This window comes from Crocodylus siamensis, chromosome 3, assembly GCF_052110815.1.
Source record: "Crocodylus siamensis isolate JL-2025a chromosome 3, ASM5211081v1, whole genome shotgun sequence".
Taxonomy (NCBI): domain Eukaryota; kingdom Metazoa; phylum Chordata; order Crocodylia; family Crocodylidae; genus Crocodylus; species Crocodylus siamensis.
The window spans coordinates 82,803,291-82,824,133 of record NC_143397.1 but is presented as its reverse complement, the minus strand read 5'-3'; the positions used below and the strand labels follow the sequence as shown (position 1 = coordinate 82,824,133).

General features: G+C 42.6%; 1 long non-coding RNA gene across 2 annotated transcripts in view; it reads left to right on the top strand.

Moving 5' to 3' along the window:
• Window positions 1–20,843, top strand: part of LOC149868466 (uncharacterized) — a 112,070-nt gene that overhangs the window by 77,203 nt on the left and 14,024 nt on the right. The window contains exon 5 of one of the 2 annotated variants that reach the window (XR_016441259.1): window positions 8,482–8,624. The exons of the other annotated variant lie outside the window; for it this stretch is intronic. This is a non-coding gene — a long non-coding RNA (uncharacterized LOC149868466). The remainder of the gene's footprint in view (window positions 1–8,481; window positions 8,625–20,843) is intronic. 2 annotated transcript variants of the gene reach the window in all.

Here is a 20,843-nt window from a genome sequence, read left to right as displayed (position 1 = left end):
ATTTAGGGCCCTTTAAACCCCAGTGTCGTACACACACCCTGCTGACTTACCAGCCTCTCCGGTGGTGGGGAGGGGAGGGTGAACTGCTGGTAGGTAGGGTGGTCCCTGGGCTGCAGGGGCTGCTGGTGCTTCCCTCCGTGGCACAGGTGTCCCCGCAGCAGCACCTGTCCACAGACACCCAGCTCAGGTGGTCCTGGGAAGCACCAGGCCTCAGGCAGGCAGGCTCCAGGGGGAAAAAAAAAGAATCAGGCTCACTGCTTTGCTTGGGCAGAGCCTGCCTTCCCAGGCTGCTGCCAGGTTTCCTGCAGGGCTTCCTGCAGAGCCCCTGAGCTGCACAGAGCCCGGTGCTTTGGTCCCTGGCTGTAGGGGCAGCAAACTAAAACTCCTCGGAGGAGTTTTTAGGTTTCTGTGCCCCAAGTCATTTAAGGCGCATTATGCTGCTGAATTTGCTACAGTGGCTGGAATTAATGTGCAATACACTGCTGACGCGTGCAAACACTGATACAATTAAAGCGGTGCAAAAGCATTTAGCCCACTTTAAAACGCTGTGTACACATGCCTCTCATTTCGCCTACACATGGCCTTTGATTAGAATCTGGTTAGAATGATTCTCATGTATACTACATTCTCCTTGCAACACTACGGGAATCTGTGTCGCAACAAATCAGATCCTCAGGAGTTCTTTCCCTAAATGATTCTGGCGTGTCAGAACAGAGCAGAACCATTTCATATTAAAGTCCTGTCAAGTAATGACTGTCCAAACATTGGAGCTCTGGGCCGCTGCCCCTTGGGGGCTGGTACAGTGCTGGAAGGGACCGTAAAGGGTCCCTGGGGCTGCCATCCTAGTACCTCCCCTGATTCAGTGCCTGGGGCATGTATCCCACATACTCTACCTCTCCCTACCCTACACACAAGTTACACTACTGGGAACCACTATAGATTCTTCAGGCTGGTTAAGCTCACCTCTCCCCATGCAACACATTTGGAAATTTGAGAAACAGTTCATCTTGGCCATGTAGCCACCGCTATTCCCAAGCTGTTGTATTTCTGACGATGATATGCTTATTGCAGGTGGCAGTCTGAAGTATCAAACTCAGAATCTTCCTCAGATTTTTTAGGTAGCTAAAAAATCAGCCCTAAAGCCATGAGTTAAATCCAGACTGCCTGATGTCATCTGGGAAAATTGTTTTAATTTGCTTCTTCCTATGTCCGTTAGGTCTGGTTAGGAAGCATGGTGCCACAGGAAGGTTTTTAAGCATATTAGTTCTCTTTGGTAGTACTCTTCCCTCTGCCTCGTGTGCCCCTGAATGACATAAGGAGACACTTTAGTGCTGGTGAATGCTATTTAAAGCACATACTGATTATTACTAAACATATTAATCGTGGTTGTTGACAGTTGCTGCCTTTCACATAGAAATGGGTTGCTTTCTTTTCCTACATATCTGGTGTATCTACACGTGCAATTAAGGTGAAGAAATAAATTCCAGCACAGTTTGCACTGGAGTTTCTCCTGGGCACCGTGCCCAGGACCACAGCATGTTGACCCAGGGCAGAGCAGCCTCAGGCTGGCAAAGGGCCCAGGGGGGTCAGCCCCAGGCTCCAGGTGGTAGCATTGGGTGGTGGAGGGGCTGGCTGGGGTATGAGGGTGTTACAATGAGGAGCTAGCTGTCAGGCAGCTCCTACACTGTAGCACCCTTGTGCCCCAGCCAGCCCCAGTCACTGTCTACATGGGCATTGCGACAGCATAAATCACTCCGCTGTAGGATGGTACTTGTCCCAGATAATACTGTCCTACGATGGTGTTTTTTTAATTTACTGTGCCCTAATATGGCTGCATGTACAGATGAGGATGCTTTAGTGTGGAGTTATTAGTCAACTCTACAGTAAAGCGCACATGTAGATGCACCCATTAATATCAGTTCCTTCTAGTTGAATCTGATCTAGTCTATTCTGAGTTTTGTGCTGCACCCATTAGTGTGCCATACATATAAATAGCATGGGTATATGAAACTGGTTTCTGTTGACATCAGTGAGAGCTCCATGTATAAACTGAATATGAATCTCCGGTTTCTCTTTCTAATATTTTCTTTAATACTTATTAGAGTCTGTTTTCACAAATAGTTTGACAAGCGAGTACAGTTCCTGTTATTGTTCATCAGCTCTCAGATTAAGGAGTATATATGGCCAATAATTTTTTTGAGTTTATTGTTCCATTGAAGAAAGCATACTTAATTAGCTATACTACATCCATTAGTAGTCATATCCCAAATGGTAGGACACATAGATAGGTTGGCAAGAGTTGCAGTTTGGCTAACAGCAACATTTATCAATGGGGGTGTCTTCTGTGGTGAGTCACTGGAAATGACCTGTTGTGATGCTTGAGTAACGCGTGAAAATAACTCAATGCAAAATGAGGTTGGTACTTTACCACAGGAAGAGTTCTCAGAATAAGGAGTTGTAAATAAAAGCTTAGTAGATAAAAATAAAGCTCTAAAGGGCAATCAGTTCCATTCAAGTATATATTGTACTCTCAACCCATGACAGGTTGTGGTACACCACATTGAATGAGAGGAGCACAGAGGGACATGGTAGCTAGGCAACAAAAGAGGAAAGAGGAAAGTTTACTAGCATGAATAAGGAACAAACAAAGTTTTAGCATCCCTCAAATGGTATCTCAGTTGCCAGTGTCTAAAATGGAGAATAATAAAAGCTTTCTGTCCTATTGACTAGTTCATTTGAAAGTTCTATGATAAGTGCAGTATAAAAATACAGAAAAATAGATCAACAAATCTTTCAATTAATAAAACTGTGCGATTCTGCAAAGTTCAAATTAAGGCTGGTATTTTCAAAGGAACCTAAGAGAGTAACGCACTTAGGAGCTGTGCGTCTTATTCCCCTGGCTTCTTTGAACATCCCATCCCATCCCATAAGTCTTTACTTTTAGGATTTTTTTGTTTGTTTCTCCCAGGGGTAGTTGCATTTTAGCTGGTATCCCTGCAGGCCAGGATGAAATCCTGGCTCCTCTAGATTAGTGGCAAAGCTCTCATCAGTTTAGTGGGGCCAGGATTTCACTCTAAATCCAGTTTTTGCTTCAGAGCTAGATAAACTGATGTAAATAGAAACACGTGTGGTTATATAAATGAGTACACCATACAGGAAAGCAGGTACTTATTCAAAGTACAGAGCAGAAAGTTCACAAGAACTTATAGAACATAGGAGCAAATTGAAAGCCGATGGAATTGAGGTTTGTAAATCCCTGAAATGCTTTGGAAAATCTGTCCCAGAGTTGTTGTTATCATTTGCCACTGGTATCACAGTACCAAAAGGAGTTACATTGTATGCAGACACCCTGACTAATGCTTTTGGAAGCAAGTGGTAAGAATGCACTTTAAATTGGACATCCAAATCCAGGATGCCACAAATCACTAGTTATATCTGAAAATATGTATCACAGATTTCAGGAACAATTGCTAAATTTAAGTGGTTGCACACAAGTTTTGGTGCATATATTTACACCGAGCCAACATTACATACATGGGGATGAGAGGGTAAGTGGTACTACATATACATGTAAAAGACTGGTCCTGTAGAATATGGATTCTGATGTCTACATAAAGTAGATCACCCTGGGGAATCTGGGGTTGATGTGAATGACAGGAACAGATCTAAAATGTTTGCTTGTTGTTCTCATGTTTACTGAGCAACATATTTTCTAGATCCCATCTGTCTTCAGACCTCTCCTGACACTGGCTGATTAAAGCTCTAATTTCTTCCATACTGGTATCATATATTTCTTGTGGTTAATTTAGCCACAGCATAAGTGTAGGAATTCTTTTGGGAACCAGTGCATGGTGCTGCATTAAGGAGAGGTTAGCGTGTACAGTAACATCAGTTCCCAAAACTTTTCATAAAAGGAGGTGGCAAAACCTCTCTCACATTCATTCCAACACACATGAGCAACTTCAAAGAGAGAGTAAAATATAACTGGGCTATAAACAATATTCTTAAAAATAAAATTCTCTGTTTGAAATAGCACCATGAGAAACAGATGATAAAGATCTTGAAGCACTAATGCTCCATGCCAGTAACAAACAGAAGCAGTTTTCCTACTATCCTATTTATAAAGATGTCAACCCATTACAGTAAGATTCCTAGGATGGAACTTTTTCAGTGAACAAAATCTTTCTTTAGTGTCAGTTAAGGTAGCTGTGAGCTACATACTACCACTCAAAAGCTTCAAAGAATGGAAATAAGCAAAAGTGAAAGATTTGTATATTCCTTTCCACTTCCACATATCAGTAATTCCATTCCTTCAAGATTATCAGTAATTCACTTCAAAGCTCCAGAAGGCTTTCACTTCCATCTCCAACAGATATAAAAAACTCAGCTTCCGGAAATCTGCATTATAATGCAAAACTTAATGGTGACCTCATGTGCTTTTATAGCAACAGACCAGAACATGCAACTGTTACACAGGCCATGCATTTGAGGAGTATTTTGTGTTACAGCTGCAGTGAAAACACTGGTATCACGGTACCTAATTCTGCTTTCTCTTGCATCCTGTAAAATTCTATTTCATTCAGTGGGATTGGTTGGTACAGTGCTGCTCAACTTCCAGCCCACAAGGCCCTGTCATTTACCCCATGGGAGTCCCTACAGGTCTAGAAACTTGGCAGCAGTGATGGCTTCCAGAGTGGGTTGGACGGTGACATGCTTCTGTAGGCTGGGTGACACGGCTGTGCAGACAAGGTCATGCCCACAAGTGGGGTCCAGGCCTAGATCCGGCACACAGACTCTGTGCTAGATCTGGCTAGTGGACAAGCTAGATCTGGCTACCAGCAGACCAGCCCCACCCTTCGGATCCAGCCCTCAGACCAGAACAGCAGCACTCATCCAGCTCATAGGGTAATAAAGTGGAGCACCACTAGGTTATAAAGGGTTTGGATAATATCACTGTGCAACTGCCGAGCTTCAATTAACCACTCTCGAGTGGTTTTTGCTTTGCAGGTAGATGTCAAACACCTGTTGGGATCTTGTTGGTGCCAGAGTAGCTCTCTTCTCTCCATGTCCCCAACCCCGTTCTCAGCCACCATGACTTGATGTTCCTCATTGTGAGGGGTCAGTTGACGGGATATCCCCTGGCCCAGGATCCCCGGCGGTCACTCACAGGGCTCCGCCACCCCTACACCCCAGCCTCATGCCACCTTTGGTGCGTCCCTCACCTGTTGTTCTTGTTCCCAGCTGGCCTGCCTCTAAGTGACCACAACTGCCAGCCATGGTGCTCACCATCAGGCTCGGCCCCATGGCCCTCCTCGCCTGCACCCCTTCCTTCAGGGGAAGGAAAATCAAAGGAAACTATGGCCTCACAGAGGCTTCCCTTCAGCCTTACTCTGAGGGCACACTCCCCTAGCTCTCTATCCCTTAGCCAGGGTTGCCTAAATGAACGAAACCACCAAAATGCTGACTGCCTGGTGTCTCCCTATCCTCGAATCGGTCTACTCCGAGCCCTCCCCGGCTCCTTTCTGGCCCGACCTGGACCAATCATCTCCAGCATTCCTCCCTCTTGCTCAATACTCTATCTGCGCCTGGCGGCAATGCCCGCCCTGATTGTACCCCCTCAGGGCTCTTCTGGGGTCTCTCCTCCCTGGCGAAACTGTCTCCGTGCCCCATCATCCTGGCACCCCACCTGTGGGTCGCTTCACCCCCTGGTGCTCTTCTAGCTGCGTCCTCAGGTGCTGTGCCTCCAGCTCCAGTGTTGTTAGGTGCAGTCTCCAGTCGGGAGGTTTGGCCCTGCTTTGTCCACATCCCAGCCAGCTCTCCTGGCTCCACAATTCTTGTAGTAGAAGCTCCTCTTGTCGTCAGCGACGGCTGCTGCTCCTCACCTGGGCTATCCGCCCCCCCGCGGCCGCAGCTGCCGTTTTTATTGCTGCGGCTGGCGTCCATCAGTGACATCACCAGCTGGCTGCAATTGAACAAAATGTGGCTAACGAGCCGCACAGGCTCCTCCCTCTGCCTCGTGCGCATCCCGTCCTGAGCTGCAGGTGAGTCCTGTTCATTACTTTGCATCCTGGGACACACTGGAAATAGTTTATGTAACTCACTTGCTTTGTGTTTTGGAAACTGCCAGAAAACAGTCAAAGTGCCACTAGCTAGTCCTTTTATATTTCTGTAAAGGTGGCAAACATAGGTTTTTGGACCCATCTGGGCCCATGTGGTTTCCTGGTGCTCCTGTTCTTTATGAAGATCAAAAGGACACAAAAAATGTGATATAAATGAGAAAAGAATGTATATGGTTAACTGCCACATCATTAAAATCTTTCACCACCACAGCAGCTCGTCTAGAACAGGCCACATAGCATTGAACAGTTTGGAACATTTTAGCTGTAACACTGGAGTCCAGAAATGCGTGTGTGTTGCTTTTCAGAATGTGAAAGCCCTAAGCACTTTTTTGAGCTTTTGAGTATGGGAAAATTATAGATGTTTTTGTTAAACTGTAAAATAAGCCTAAGCTTCTGTCAAACTTGGCACGATGATTGTCCTTAGGCACGAGAAAGTGAGCATGCCAATTTCCAGACTGAAAGAAAGGCTCTTGCCAAGCTTAAAAGGCCTGAAAATTAGTTTGAAGACTGAGATACTTATTGTAACCATTACTACAAGGCTATGATCCTGGCCCCATAACTAATGATTCATATCTCTTTTAACAGTGGATGAGCAAGAGTGTAACTGAAATAAAGGTTGTTTGGGTTGGTACATGTTTGTTTTAAGAGAATTCATGTAATCTGCATCTGTATTAATTGTGCCCCTACATTGTTTCATTTGTGAAGTTGGTTTAACAAGGCGTAGCTGAAGCTGTCACCGAGGACCTAACTTTCCCAACAGGTCTCTACTGAGCACTTGCAGTTCCAAATGAAATCAATGGGAGAAGTTGGTACTCAGCACCTTGAATAACCCATGTTTTTAGTGATAACAATGAATAACAATGAAGAATCATCTGAAAACGTGAAAGGAATAGAGATAGTGGCACTGAAACATTTTCAGGTAATACAATGTGGTTGCTATGCTACTGTTATCCTACACTCTACTTCAGTGGCAGGCAATTATTTCGGGCGGAGGGCCACTTATTGAATTTTGGTAAGCCATCAAGTGCCACATGACAGGCAGCCAGGGGCAGATAAATATTAAATTTTCTAAAATTTTTAAAGGCCCCATGGGCCAGATAGAATGGCCTAGCAGGCTGCATCCAGCCCACAGGCCACATTTTGCCCACCCCTGGTCTACTTGGTAGAACTGACACCATTGGCAAACCCAAGCTTCTTTGGGTAAACACTGGGCATGTCTACATAAAATATTTCAAAACCCATGCTAATGCGCTAATTTGCAGTAGAATTAGTCTACTGAGCATTAGAATCACCAAAAAAGTGTGCCCTGGCACTAATGCACAGTAGTGTTAATTATGGCCCGTTAAGTAGTACCTGTAATTATGACACATTAATGAACATGTAGATGCAACCACTGAAAGGTCTTCATGACCAGTTATGATGAAATCCTGGCTGTACTGAGGTCAAGAGGAATTTTTCACTTGAAGATCCTCACCTGGAAGGTTCTGTAAAGGGCAAAATAGCTGTTGTTTGGATCTGTCCAAAAATATTTTTTGTGGTGATCTTTTTGTTGATTAATTGAGTGGGATTGTATCAGACAGGCCTAGACTCAAGATGAAGATCTCAGAGCCATGTTCATGTTTCCCCCTCCTCCTTTTCCTCTGTGTTAGGATGGATTCTCAAAGTCAGACAACTGCAGTTGTGCTTACACACTTGTATGCTTCTAAGCAAGCAAATACAAGATGTGAACGATCAGGGGTATAAGGCAACACTATGCCCTGGGCAGTGGCAGTGTACCAGGCAGCCACAGCTGCTGGGATGCCACTGATAGTATGTATCATGGCTGGCCAGCAGCAGACATATGATATTTTTGTGCCCTTTCACCCCCAAGCCAGTGTTCAGGAGTGCTGGCCTGGTAGCCCTGACTTGGGTATGCTTCTGTGTGCAATGTATGGCCACTCAGGTTCTTTGTCCTGGCTTTTTACTTTAGTGATTTAAAAAAAAATATTCAGATACTTAACTAATCTAGGAAAGGGTGAGACCAGGTTATTTTTTCTTAGACCCTGTGAATCAATACAGATCTGTTTCATTGTAATACACAATCATCAATGTCAAGTATGTACTGTATCATAGTGTGATTCACTCTCCCAGTTATTCAGGTGTTTTAACAGCTTGAAATGTTTGGACAGTGAAGTTCCTCTGTGTCCCTCTGATCAGTAAAGCCATGTTTTCAAGAAGTTCAAATGAGCTTTCTGTCCTGGAGCATGAAAATTTGGGAAGGAAATAATATGGACTCTCATGAGATGTATGGTTTTTCCTTATTGTAATTGTATTCACAAAGAAGCACGTACCTTCAATCTGATTGCTTTATTTTCATTTAAAGAACAGCCGTGCAGGAGACAACAGAAGTGAAGGCTCCCTAAGAGAGCACAGTGTGTGAATTTCTCTTCTGACAGTCTGAACATACAGCCCAAATGACTGCTGAACTCTCCACACATGAAGGCTGCTTGGAAATATAATCAGAAGGTATAATTCTTTCACAGCTATGAGAACTACATTTCCTGATTCTAACCATGAAAGGAATAACTGTGAAGTAGTCTGTCATGCAGTACTTTGGATTTTTTCATTTTTGGTTCAAGACAAACAGGAAATACAAAGAAACAGCTACATTCTTTTTTTTCTGAAAGATATCAGCCAACCCTTGGCTAATGCTAACTGGTAGAGTTTCATTAATGCAACCATTTGATTTATAATGCCTGAACACTGGATAGTGAAATAAATAGCAGAAACTCAAAAAAGTTACCTTAAATTTCTTTTAAAAACAAAACAAAGCAACGTAAAAACAGTTTTCAAGCTGTTGAAAACTGTTTTCAAATGTTGAGAACTAGTTTCAGTTTTATTCACATCACCTTGCTAGTTTAAATAAAATTGCAGGGCTGATTCAAGAAAGCAGACTCAGAAGTTAGGCTGAAATGCCGTCTTTTATGCTCTCAGTTTATGCCTCAGTGGGAGTCTGAGGCTAGAATTCAGCCCTAAGCAGCTAAAAGTATTTATTTTTCAAACCTAAGACCTGCCCTGTTTTTCTAAGAATGACAAAAAAGGAGTAGCCAATAAAATACTTCATATGCTGCCTCTATTTTCTTTACCCCTCTAGGTCTAAAACAAAGACAGAACTAACTTAATAAGGTTTTTGCTATGTTTAAAATATGTATTTCTGACAATTTTAATGTCAAGTTTCAGCTTGATGTGATTTAAAATGGGCAAGTTACAAAGCCCTAAAAAAAAAAAAAAAAAAAGCCTAAAAATGGGGTTTTATAATGGAAACGCTGACAGACCTTTAACTGCAGCGGCGTTGCTGGGCGCCACTCTAATAAAAGGTGGCAAGGATCCAGGAGTCTTCACAGCTGCATGTCTAAACTTTATTAAGTATCTGACTATAGTTTGCAGGTCTTTGCCAGATCATAACTCACTTAATTCTGACACATTCCAGTTTATAATTAGTGTTGTACTAATATGTTCCTAACTGGTACCAGGGTTTTAATTTTTTTTTCCTGTTAAACAAGACTGTTCCAAAAAAACCAATGATGCACTTATATTCGGCAATCATGAAAACTCATAATTTTTGATCCTCGGGCTAAAATAGTTCAAATGCTAAATGGTAGCGTCTGCAAAGGAAGTACAAAATACACTGAAACATCTGTAACTCTGAAAGTTGTCAAAGAAAAACAGTTTCTAACTTTCTCTAAGAATGGGTTGGGTTTTTGCTTAGAATCCAGCAGTGAAGTAAATAAGTTTAAATACAACAGTGATGGCTCACAATTGAAAAATAATTGTAAAAACCAAGTAAGCAAATATGAGTTTACATAAATTGTCTAGTAATAAAAGAGCTATTGTGGTACACAGAAGGCATACATTTATTTTAATCTAGTACTGGTGTCTACAACCAATTCATATTGAAAACCAGTACATTTCGGGAATCAGCTTGACATACTAGACCCTTTTCATAGATTCGTAGATGTTAAGTCTGGAAGAGACCTCGAAGATCATCAAGTCCAGCCCCCTACCCCAGGGGCAGGATCAAAGGATCAAAGCTAGGGTCAAAGGATCCCAGCAAGATAAGTATCCAAACGTTTCTTGAAAGAGTCCAGAGTAGGTGCCTGCACCACTTCTGGAGGGAGTCTGTTCCAGGTTTGGGGGGATTGGACAATAAAGAAATGTTTTCTTATGTCCAGCCTGAAATGGTCTTAGAGGAATTTATGACCGTTGGTCCTTGTTATCCCTTCGGGTGCTCTGGTGAACAGATGTTCTCCCAGATCCTGATGCACACCCCTTCTGTACTTATAGGCAGCCATGAGGTCACCCCTGAGCCTGCGCTTTTCCAGGCTGAAGAGTCCCATGGCTCTCAGCCTCTCTTCATAAGGCTTATTCTCTTGCCCTCTGATCATGCACGTGGTTCTCCTCTGGACTCTCTCAAGCTTCTTGACATCTTTTTTGAATTGCGGAGCCCAGAACTAGATGCAGTACTCCAGCTGTGGCCTCACCAAGGCCGAGTACAGTGACAAGATGACATCTTGAGATTTATTTGAGAAACACCTGTGGATGCAAGCCAGAGTTTGGTTAGCGTTACCAGCTGCAACATCGCATTGGTGGCTCATCTTGTGGTCAGTCATGACCCCCAAGTCTCTTTCAGCAATGGTGCTAGCAAGCGTAGCACTGCTGAGCCTATAAGCATGCTGCGGCGTTTTTTTCTGAGGTGGAGTACTTTACATTTACTGGTATTGAACATCATCAGGTTTATATACAGCCATTTACTAAGTTTTCTTAAAGAATGTTTCATATCAAAGACACATTGATCCTCAGGTATAGTTTATTAATTTTTATCAATGATCTGTTTGCACTTGCCATTGATTTTGTAGCCAGAGTTTTATTCAGAGTGTATTGTTGAATTTGGATACAACCAGAATGTGCTGCTCCAGCTGACTGTGTTTTCTGACTAAACTTCTGTATCTGATCATGTCCCTACCAGATCTGTGCATTTAAAGAACAAGGGTCCAGCCATTCACATGGCTTCATGGCTTATATTTCTGGGGTACTCTGAATGGTTCTGCATTCACAAGGCCTGCAGTAGTTCCCCCTAAGACAGACACAATCCCACAAGCACCCAGGTCACAAGTTTTGCCTGTCAGCAGCCAGAGGTGCACAGCCCCAGAACCCCTGCACCTATCTCCTTGACAGCTGGCAGGCTTTGTGGCCACAGCAGGGGCCATCATCCCTGCAGCTTTCACCCTGCTGTGCCTTAACACACACAGGGTCATCTATGTCATGAGTTTTGCCTATCAGCAGCTTGAGGTGCAGTTCCCCCCAAACCCCTGCACCAATCTCCTTGAAACTTGATAGGCTTTGTGGCCTCACGAGGGACTACCACCCCTGCAGTTTTCACTGCCTTGTGTTGTAACATATAGACGCAACATGAGTTTTCTTTCAAGATTTAGAGTGTAGTTCCCCCTGAACCACTGCACCGATCTTCTTGAAACTTGGCAGGCTTCATGCTCTCAGCAGAGGCTACCACACCTGCAAATTTCATCCATATCAGACAATAAAGTTATAGATATTTCATTGATTCCCCATTATACCCTATGGATGGGTCTCTGAAGCAGCTCTGAAGCCTCAGAAGCTCCAAACCACTTCAGAAAGCCTAATGAAGCCAGTGCTTTGGTCTGGACATGCTGCTTCAGACACCGAAGCGTCCAAAGCTTCTCCGGATCCAAAGCATGGTCCAAAGCCTCGCACTGCCCTAATAACAAGTGTAACACAGCAGAATCATGGCAGAATAAGGGATGTGGGGAAACACAATTGTCAGTTCTGTTTTTGATTGCAAGTTCTTAAAGAACAATGAACATAACTTGCATATGGTTGAATATTCTACCTCTAGCTCCTTCTATGAATATTTTGGGGTCCCAATCAGTAAGGGAAAGTTGACTACTAGTGCATTTGTAGAACTTCATTTAGCACTTGGCCTTCTGTATTGTGGCTGATGTTTGCACTGCACCTTCAATCTTCATTAATTAGTTTCTTGGGCCTTTTCATTCCAGCCATCTGCTAGGGGGTCATCAGGATGGACACAAACTCCTACTTTTAGCTGGAGGCAACCAAGAAGGTGAAAGAAATAGATCTACTATATATTTGCTGAAAGTCCTAATTTCAGGAATGGACTTAAGCTTGTGCTTAAAATATTATTCCACAGAAGGATGTTTTCTTGAATAACACCAAGGTCCTCATCCCGCAGCCTAGCACAATCCTTAATGTTTGATTCACACTGGAACAAGTACAAACATATATGCTGCTGGCAGCTATTGTTAGTTCTGTAATCTACCAAGGAAAGAAAGATGGAAAGAAAAAGGGGGGAAATTATATTAAATATTTGCAGAGTCTTTTGGCACAAAATATGGAAGAGTTAATTTCACCTCTTTCTGTATTTTCCATACCCCAACACACTGCTTCAGAGAGTGGAAGTGATAAGCATAGACAGATATTCACATCCTCCCTAAAATTGCTGTTTTCTGCAGACCAGTCCTTGAATGTTAACTGTTGGTAGGTTTGCATTAGCTCCATTACTACTCATGTTATCAAAGATAAAAAAAAATGCTCTCTGGTTTCTTTGCACATCAGAGCCCAAATGTTCATTTGCACTGGCTGGATACCTGGGATGATATTATTATGGAAGTACGAGCCAGGGATCCATAGCTAAATTTGGGATGAGTTTTGCACTCAAAGCAGGGAACTTTGAGTTTGTGTTACATGGAAAGAATTCAGGGTTGTCTTATTTGAATTGCCACTTCTATTCTTTGACTTTTTAAGAATTTATGAATAAATACATTAACCTTTAAAAATATGAACACCTGGTTCAGACCATGCTTCTGTTCCAAATAATGTAAAAGTGGAATCTTTCAGGCTTCTCAAACTTGACATATAGTTAAAAATTACTGACATTTCATTTAGGCTAAGGACAGACAGTCAAAAAACTCAAAGCTTCTCAGGTTAATTTAAGTTGTGTAGACTGAACCAATGAACAGACATTCACTTTTGATTCCAGAAATGCAGCCACATGCCTGTAGTGGCCCAGGCCAGAAGCCGGGAGGGGTGCTAGCACACTCCTTCCTAGTCTGCTGGAGCAGACAGCTTGACCAAGGCTAGTTAATCCATCCTGGGAGGGGGTGGGGATTTACAGGGGTGGTACTGTGAAGAAATTGCCCTTTTCATCTGCCTTCCTGCTCTGAGTCTGCCCAGCCTCCTCTGTTTTCAACTCTGGCTGCTGGATCCACCTGGTCAAAGTGGGTGACTGGGTTGTGAAAATTCCATAGGGAAGGGGGAGCTTGCTTTTCCTTTGTCCTGAGTTTTTCCCACCAAAGAACCTGTGTGACCCTGGTCCCTCCACCTGAGGATGCTGATGACTTTTAAAAGGATTGGTCTACATCATGTAGTTCCTGTTTCTGGTTGGAACCTAGTGATGAGGTCAGAAAGGTTTTAAAAGGGGTCACTCTGTCTTGAGTCAGTCATTTTTGGGAGACTGAAACAAGCAAAAAAAGCCTCTGTAGCTCTATCAGTCTCTGGATGAACATGTGAGTAACTTACCTGAAATTTAGCCAGTAAATTAGGGTCATGTAACTTTAGCCACGTTACCAAGAGCTAACAAGCTCTGTCTGTTCTGCTCAAGGTGTTTTTCTTTCAATATTTCTGTGTCATGTACCCTTCCTCATCCTTTGCCTCTGTAACCAATAAAGCTATTTGTTACAGCACACCTCACTGTGGATGATTAAGAGGGAGAGACTAGCCTTTATAGTTCCCTTGGCTCAGCTAGCTAAGATGGGCATGTTTTTTTCTCCCATTTGGTACAGGATGCTACTTGGAATGCTTCAGGCTAAAAGAAGCACCCTGAAATACCATGGTGGGTTAAGCACCCCACAAGGTCTGCAGGGTCTGCATACCCTGGGCTGCACAGAGCCTTAACAGTGAACAAGGCCCTGGTGATGGTAGTGATTACCCCAGGCTTGTGGATGTGCTTCAGGAAGAAGGTTGGCCAGATGTAGATGTCCCAGGGGTGACACCCGAAGTAGGGTTTTAGTTGGGCACAGTGAGGCGAGTGGCTAAACGTAGTAGTGCCCCCTATTGGCCTGCCACACATACAATGCAACCTGGGATCCTGGGGGACTGTGAGTTAACTTGAATCTGAAGGGGATCTGGGACAGAATTTCACTAAACTGATTTATCCTAAATCAGTTAAATCTGATGGATACTATATCCATCCAAGTTTATCTTAAAACCGTTTCAGCCGTTTTGAAAGCGGTTTATGTTCACTGAACATCTGTTGGGTTACAGATTTGAACCAGTTTCCAATCATTTATATTGGTTTATGTGTAATTTCTCTCCCTAGCCATACTGGCTGCATTCAAAGCTTCATTTTTGCCACTATTTTTTTATAACCAAAAAGTTTCTTCTTTAACAAAGGCTAAGGAAAACTATTCTACTTAAAAAAATTCAAAGATTTGCCCTTTTTCAAAACAGTTGTCCTCTGTGTCTTGTCACAAACCTCTAAGTCTTCTTAGTCAAAAAAAGATGGCTTCAAACAGATCTGTCATTGGCCAGGTATCAACATTAAGGAGTAGTTTTTTGAATAAAAAGTATGTGCAAGCTTCCTTCAAAGTTTATTGCATCATGTCCTCTTTAATGAAGGCATTGACAGTTTCTAATAGCAATGGCCCCAGCACTGAGTACTGGCTTTAGAACATATTCTATGGGACAAAGTTGCTCCAAATTTTCCAAGTTAGAAGAACCTATTATGTTGCAATTGAATCAGAGATCAAATTAGGCAGAGGAAGAAATATACAAACTCACAGTTTGCAATTTGTAATGTCTTAGTGAGAACTTTTTTGTTATGATGGTATAGAGGCTACCCAGAGAGACTGTGGAATTTCCATCTTTGGATGTTTTTAAGAGTAGGCTAGACAGATACTTGACTACTGAGATGGTTTAGTTATGGACAATTCTGCCTTGAACATAGGGTTGGAGTAGATGACCTCTTGAAGTCCTTTCCAACCATACTATTCTATGATTATTTCTTTTCTATAAGCATTCTTATTTGATTGAAAAAGCAAATAGTTAATTATATAACTATGCTGGGATGGATTATTATGAATTAAATAAAGTGCTATGACAGACTATAGAAAAGCAGAAATAGTATTCATTCTTCTGTGATTCCCACCCCTCAGTTGTCTCCAGCTATCTCACTGTTTTCACAGACATAGACATTAGGGCTGGAAGGGACCTCGGAAGATCATCGAGTCCAGCCCCCTGCCCAAAGGGCAGGAAGTCAGCTGGGGTCATAGGATCCCAGCAAGATAAGCATCCAATTTACTCTTGAAGGTGTTCAATGTAGGTGCTTGAACCACCTCCAATGGCAGGCTATTCCAGACCTTGGGGTCTTGGACAGTAAAGAAATTCTTCCTTATGTCCAGCCTGAAACGGTCTTGCAGGAGTTTATGACCGTTCAACCTTGCCATCCCTTGGGGCACTCTGGTGAACAAACGTTCCCCCAGATCCTGGTGTTCACCCCTGATAAACTTATAAATGGCCGTTAGATCACCCCTGAGCCTGCGCTTTTCCAGGCTAAAGAGCCCCATGGCTCTCAGCCTGTTGTCGTAAGGTCTATTTTCCTGACATTTTCTTATGTTTCCTTAGCAATACTATCTGATTTTTTTTACTTGTCTCTAAGATCCAGGTCCTAAAAGGTATTTAGATGCCTAACCTCCAATTAAATCAACCAGAATTTAGGCAGCTCAACAAGAGGTACCATTCCTCCCATCCACCCCCTGGCCTCAAGGTAGTCAGGCATCTCCCTGGTGAACGACCCCCTCTCCCCACCACCATTTTCCCTACTCCTCTCTCACTCTGACTTGCTTTCCCTGCTCCCAGAACTGGCAAACACCAGTAAAACTGGACCTGGGAGTTGCTTGTGGGATGTGGGTTTTGGCAAACTCAAGTGGGGCTGGTTGGTCTGTAGAGGGGTGTTGTCCATGTGTTAGTGGCAGGGAGGGCCCTTGAAATATCCCAGTGCTGTTGGCACTAGATTTAGGACCCAGATGCCTTGTTCTGAGGGTACCCCAAACCCTCAGACTAATCACAACCTTTTCATTTGATAATAGGCAAAATATTGTTACACAGTTAGAAAAGAATAATGCAAGTTCTTCTATAGCTACCAATCCTAGGGCTGTCTTCAGAGTCAAGATATGTCTGGCCAGGATGCGAACTTCACTCTGAAGTTCTCTCTTGAATGTCAGATATCAGCAGCCTGGAGGCCTTGTGAACTGGTGCCACCTTATCTCGTGTTATGAACCAGTGTTTCCCAGGCTATGTGTATATACCAGGCTATGTGTATATCCTATCTGATGGTCTTGTTGCTTGCCTGGGTTAGACATCCTGTCTGCCTCAAAGTGTGTGCGACAACCAGGTCTTTAGAATCAATTAACCCTTGCTGCTGTCCTGAACCATTATTCTAATATATATATTTACATACAAACCAATTCCCAAAAGCAAACCTCTAAATTTCATTTTCTAGCCATCAAGTGCCAGGAAGGGAGTAGGAAAAGTACAGCTGCAGGACTGGGGCCAGTACTTAGGTTTTGCCAGCCCTGGGATGTGCTGGGGACTGTACTCAAGTTCAGGACAGTTATATCAGTCTAAAAATGGCCAACCCAATCTAAGTTAGACTGCCTCAGAGGTAGGGTTAACTTAGATCAGGTCGGCCATTTTTAGACTGATCTAACTGTCCTGAACAGTACAGTTTGCACTTATAAAGATCTAACTAGGGATCTAAGTGCAAGGTCTGAAGCTGGATGAACTAATATCAGGTGGCCATTTTAACATGAGCTAACCTCCCCCTAGCCTCCCTGAACATCTTTTTGTACCCTAATTGTTCCCTAACAGGGGCAGTAATTGCACATTCAGTCATAGTTTTACATTTTGCTACGTAAAGTGTGGACCTCATTTTTGTGGGTTTAGCCCTCTATGAAGCTTATTGGAGCTTTATTGGGCTGTGATACAATAGCAGAGTACAACTCATTCACTGAATCAGCAAGTGTTGTATGAACTTTCCTTTGCTGCTCCCAGTAATTAAACAGTAAGGCAAGAATTGATGATACTTATAATGCTGTGGCTGTTGCTTATTATATTGATTAGAACTGTCTAATGCTTACCTTACGGCTCCTCTCTCTCTTTGTTGTACCTCAGCAAACCATTAAACTGTAAGTTCCTTGGAGCAGGTACCATGGAGCAAAATAGTGGCAAAGGTGCAGTTGCAATTGTAATTATCCACTTATGATCTAGAGTCTATACTGTGATCTGAAATGTAAAATTCTTGTTTTACTTTCCAGAAGTGCTGAGCACCCATCCATTCCCACTGACTCTACCTCTTGCCTCTAAAAATAAATGTTCTTAGCCCCTCCAAGAATCAGCAGGGAAATGACGCAGAGTCAATGCCTTCTCCATGGAAGAGGGGTAACTGGGCAGTTCAGTGCATATGATAGCAGTGACTCCCAGCAGAAGTAGCAGCAGCTGTTGTTTCTGTGCCCTACCTCCATGTTGGCACCGGGGCTGCTTCCCGAGTTGCCCACCCCTTGAGTTATGCCCTAGTTATGGAAGAATGTAAACTGCATCTGCCTAAGTAATGGTGCTCTCCAGGAGCTCCTGAATGCACCATGCTGTAATTTTAATAGTTTTCTAATGTTGCTTTTGGGGTGACACAGCTCCACAATAGCTCCTGTTCGACTCAAGTTTGGGCCTTAATATTAGAATCTGACCCTACATGCACATAAATACTTTCCAGTACTTCTCATTTATTGCTATTTTAAAAAAAAAGAACTCAACTTGGGGGAAAAATAGCATCTAATTGTAAATTTTATGTCAGGCCATGATTAAATCATTTTCGTGCACGGTTGAGTCATGCATAGCTTTGTTTTCCAGTTTAATGATATCAGTAACCAAAGCCAGTTTTATATCTAGAACATATGGTGCTGTAGTCATAAGAAAAGATGTTACAGCCCAAAATGATGCTTGCACAGCATTACTACCATATCATTTATTTAAAATACAGTTAAATGGCTTCAAAAGGGTTGCACCAAAACAGCTTTAAAATATTTTACCTTAATCAGTTTCTGATATAATGTTGCCCAGGGAATTGTGAAAAGATAGTCCAAACAGGACTAGTTTATCTATATTGTTATTTTTAAGCATATCAAATGTAAGTCATCCATCAGGATGTTGTCTTATGTTTAAGCTTATATTCATAAATTTAAAGATATATGAGAATGTAGGGTTCACGTTTCTGTAGTTTCCAAGAGCTGAGCTTAAGTTTAACATTTACATCTATGTTTATTACTTTTTTTAATTATTGGCCCCTTCCTGAGCAGATAATTCAACTTTAACTCAACTTACATTTTAACTAAATTTAACTACTTAGCAAAGCTTTTGGCTTGTGAATATCTCAGTAGGGTTGGTAAAAACCTTTCCACAGAAACCTTTTTTCAATGTTCAGCTATTTCAAGGTCAATTTTTTCAAATTTAGCAGTGGTAAAGTATGATGAAAGCTTTTTTTTCTTCTTTCTTTTTTGGGGGGAGTAGGGGAAGGGGCTTTAAATTTTTGTCAAAATTTTCTGTGGAAGAAAAGCATTTTCTTACCAGATCTTGTCATTAGGTTTCTCAAATGGTTTAAGAAATGTACAGTGAGTTTTTTTCTATATTGTACAGTGTAGTTTTCTACAGAAATACCTGAGCAGTATACCCATGTTAGCTTGTCAGTCTACCCAGCCTAACTAGCCCTGTTAGGAATCAGGGTTTTATCATACTGCACTGACATAGCTATACTCTTTCTGGTACCTGAGCTAGCTTGTTCAGTCCAGCTTAGTTATCTCTATGTGGCACTGGATTAGACCATGTAGATATACCCAGTGCCCTTGTAGTGCTGCATTGTTGCTCTTTATCAGAGCTAGATGGCAGCTGCTGCCTACTTGGATATGCTAAATCAGGCTGCCTAACAGGATATCAACACCTTGGTGGCGCAGAGCCCAGTGTTACTGTTGAAACACTAAACCCCACCCAACCACCCTCTTCTACGCCATGCAAGTCAGCTCTGGAAATGAAGCAACACAGCAAATGCTGCAAGCTTTGGCTTTTGAGCATGCTGGAAACTCTTGTTGTGATTCCAGAGGTTTCCCTCCAGGGTGTCTTCATTGCTTTATTTCTGTGGTTGACCTGTGTGGAATGGAAACAAGGTGCTTGGCAGAACCACAGCAGGCTAATGTGAAAAGGTGGCAGAAATGCGAGTGGTGGGTTACCAGGAGCTGAAGGTGCTGCAAAGGCTAGGAAAGAATTAGTAACAATGATTACATAATTATTTCAAACATTTCCTCTAGAAAGCAAGGGTTTACCAAGCATCTTCCAACTCTTCTGCTCTGCAACAATGCTGTTTTTGTATCCCTTACCTCCCCTTGTGAGGAGGACTGAAGTTATCTGTTAAATTTCATAGATAAATTAATTTATCTATGAAACACTGATGAATAGGGATCTGGAAAAAAATCTGGAAATGCCAAGGTGAATAAGCACTACCTCATTGTATTTAGTTCATGATAATGCAAACCAATGAAGACAGGGGGGAGAGGGAAATATTGTTCCTGACTGTGATGTGATGTTTGGAGTCAAGAAATGATCATTTTTGTGTTGGAATTATCTTGCTTTCCCTTCTTCAGCTCGTGACTTTCTGCTCCTAGCTGCTCCCTGTACTGTTTTGACTAACTGACTAATATGCTTTCTTAGCTACTAATAAAAGAGCAGTTTTGGTTCTCCAGCCTTCAGTCCTTTGTTGCTTAATAATCCTCTGCATACAAGGAAAAAGACTTTCTCTGCCTTCTGGTTCATGCCCCACCCCATGCATATTCTTTCCTAGAGTGCTCTACAGGGATAATCCCACATGCTGTGTCTGAATATGCTATGTGTTGGCTCCAGATCCATCTTCAGACTGGGAGGAAGAAGAAAGATGGTTTTAAATTACCTTTGTGCCCACCTGATCCAGAGTCTGACAAGCTGCCAGGTCTCTTCCTGACCCTGAGTAAAGCAGACACCAAGCTGTGCTACCTTGGACTGTCATCTTTGGGTCCCATGGGTCATCTTGGCACCCAGTGATCCCCAGGATAGAGATTCCATGAATATAACTGCTTCTTCCCAGGTGTGTCCCTTCTATGTTGGGCTGGGAAGGAGTAGTGATAGAAGTCACTAATGTGAGTCTACCCCCAGCAAGGAGTTATTCATAGAGGGAAAATGATCTAGAGGACTAGATCTACCATGTGGCTATGCCAGGAGCCAACCTCTAGAGCTGAACAAGAAAACCGAAGGAAGTTTAAATTTTTTTCCCCAACCACATTACTTGCACTACTTCACACCACTTTGCAGTAGCTAAATCAAGTATGCAATGCACACGTCATCCTTCAGTGCATATCATCTATTGTTCTATAATGTCTTAATGACAGATTCCCTCATAAGGGAAGAGACATAGAGACTATGGAGGAAAGCCATGAAGTCTAGGAGGCTAAGGATCAGGGTGACAGGCACTTCAGAAAAGTAGAGAGACAGGCAGCAAGATCAGGTAGATAGATAAATAGAAATCAAATCTTCTCTCAGTCTCCTTATGCCAAAGACATT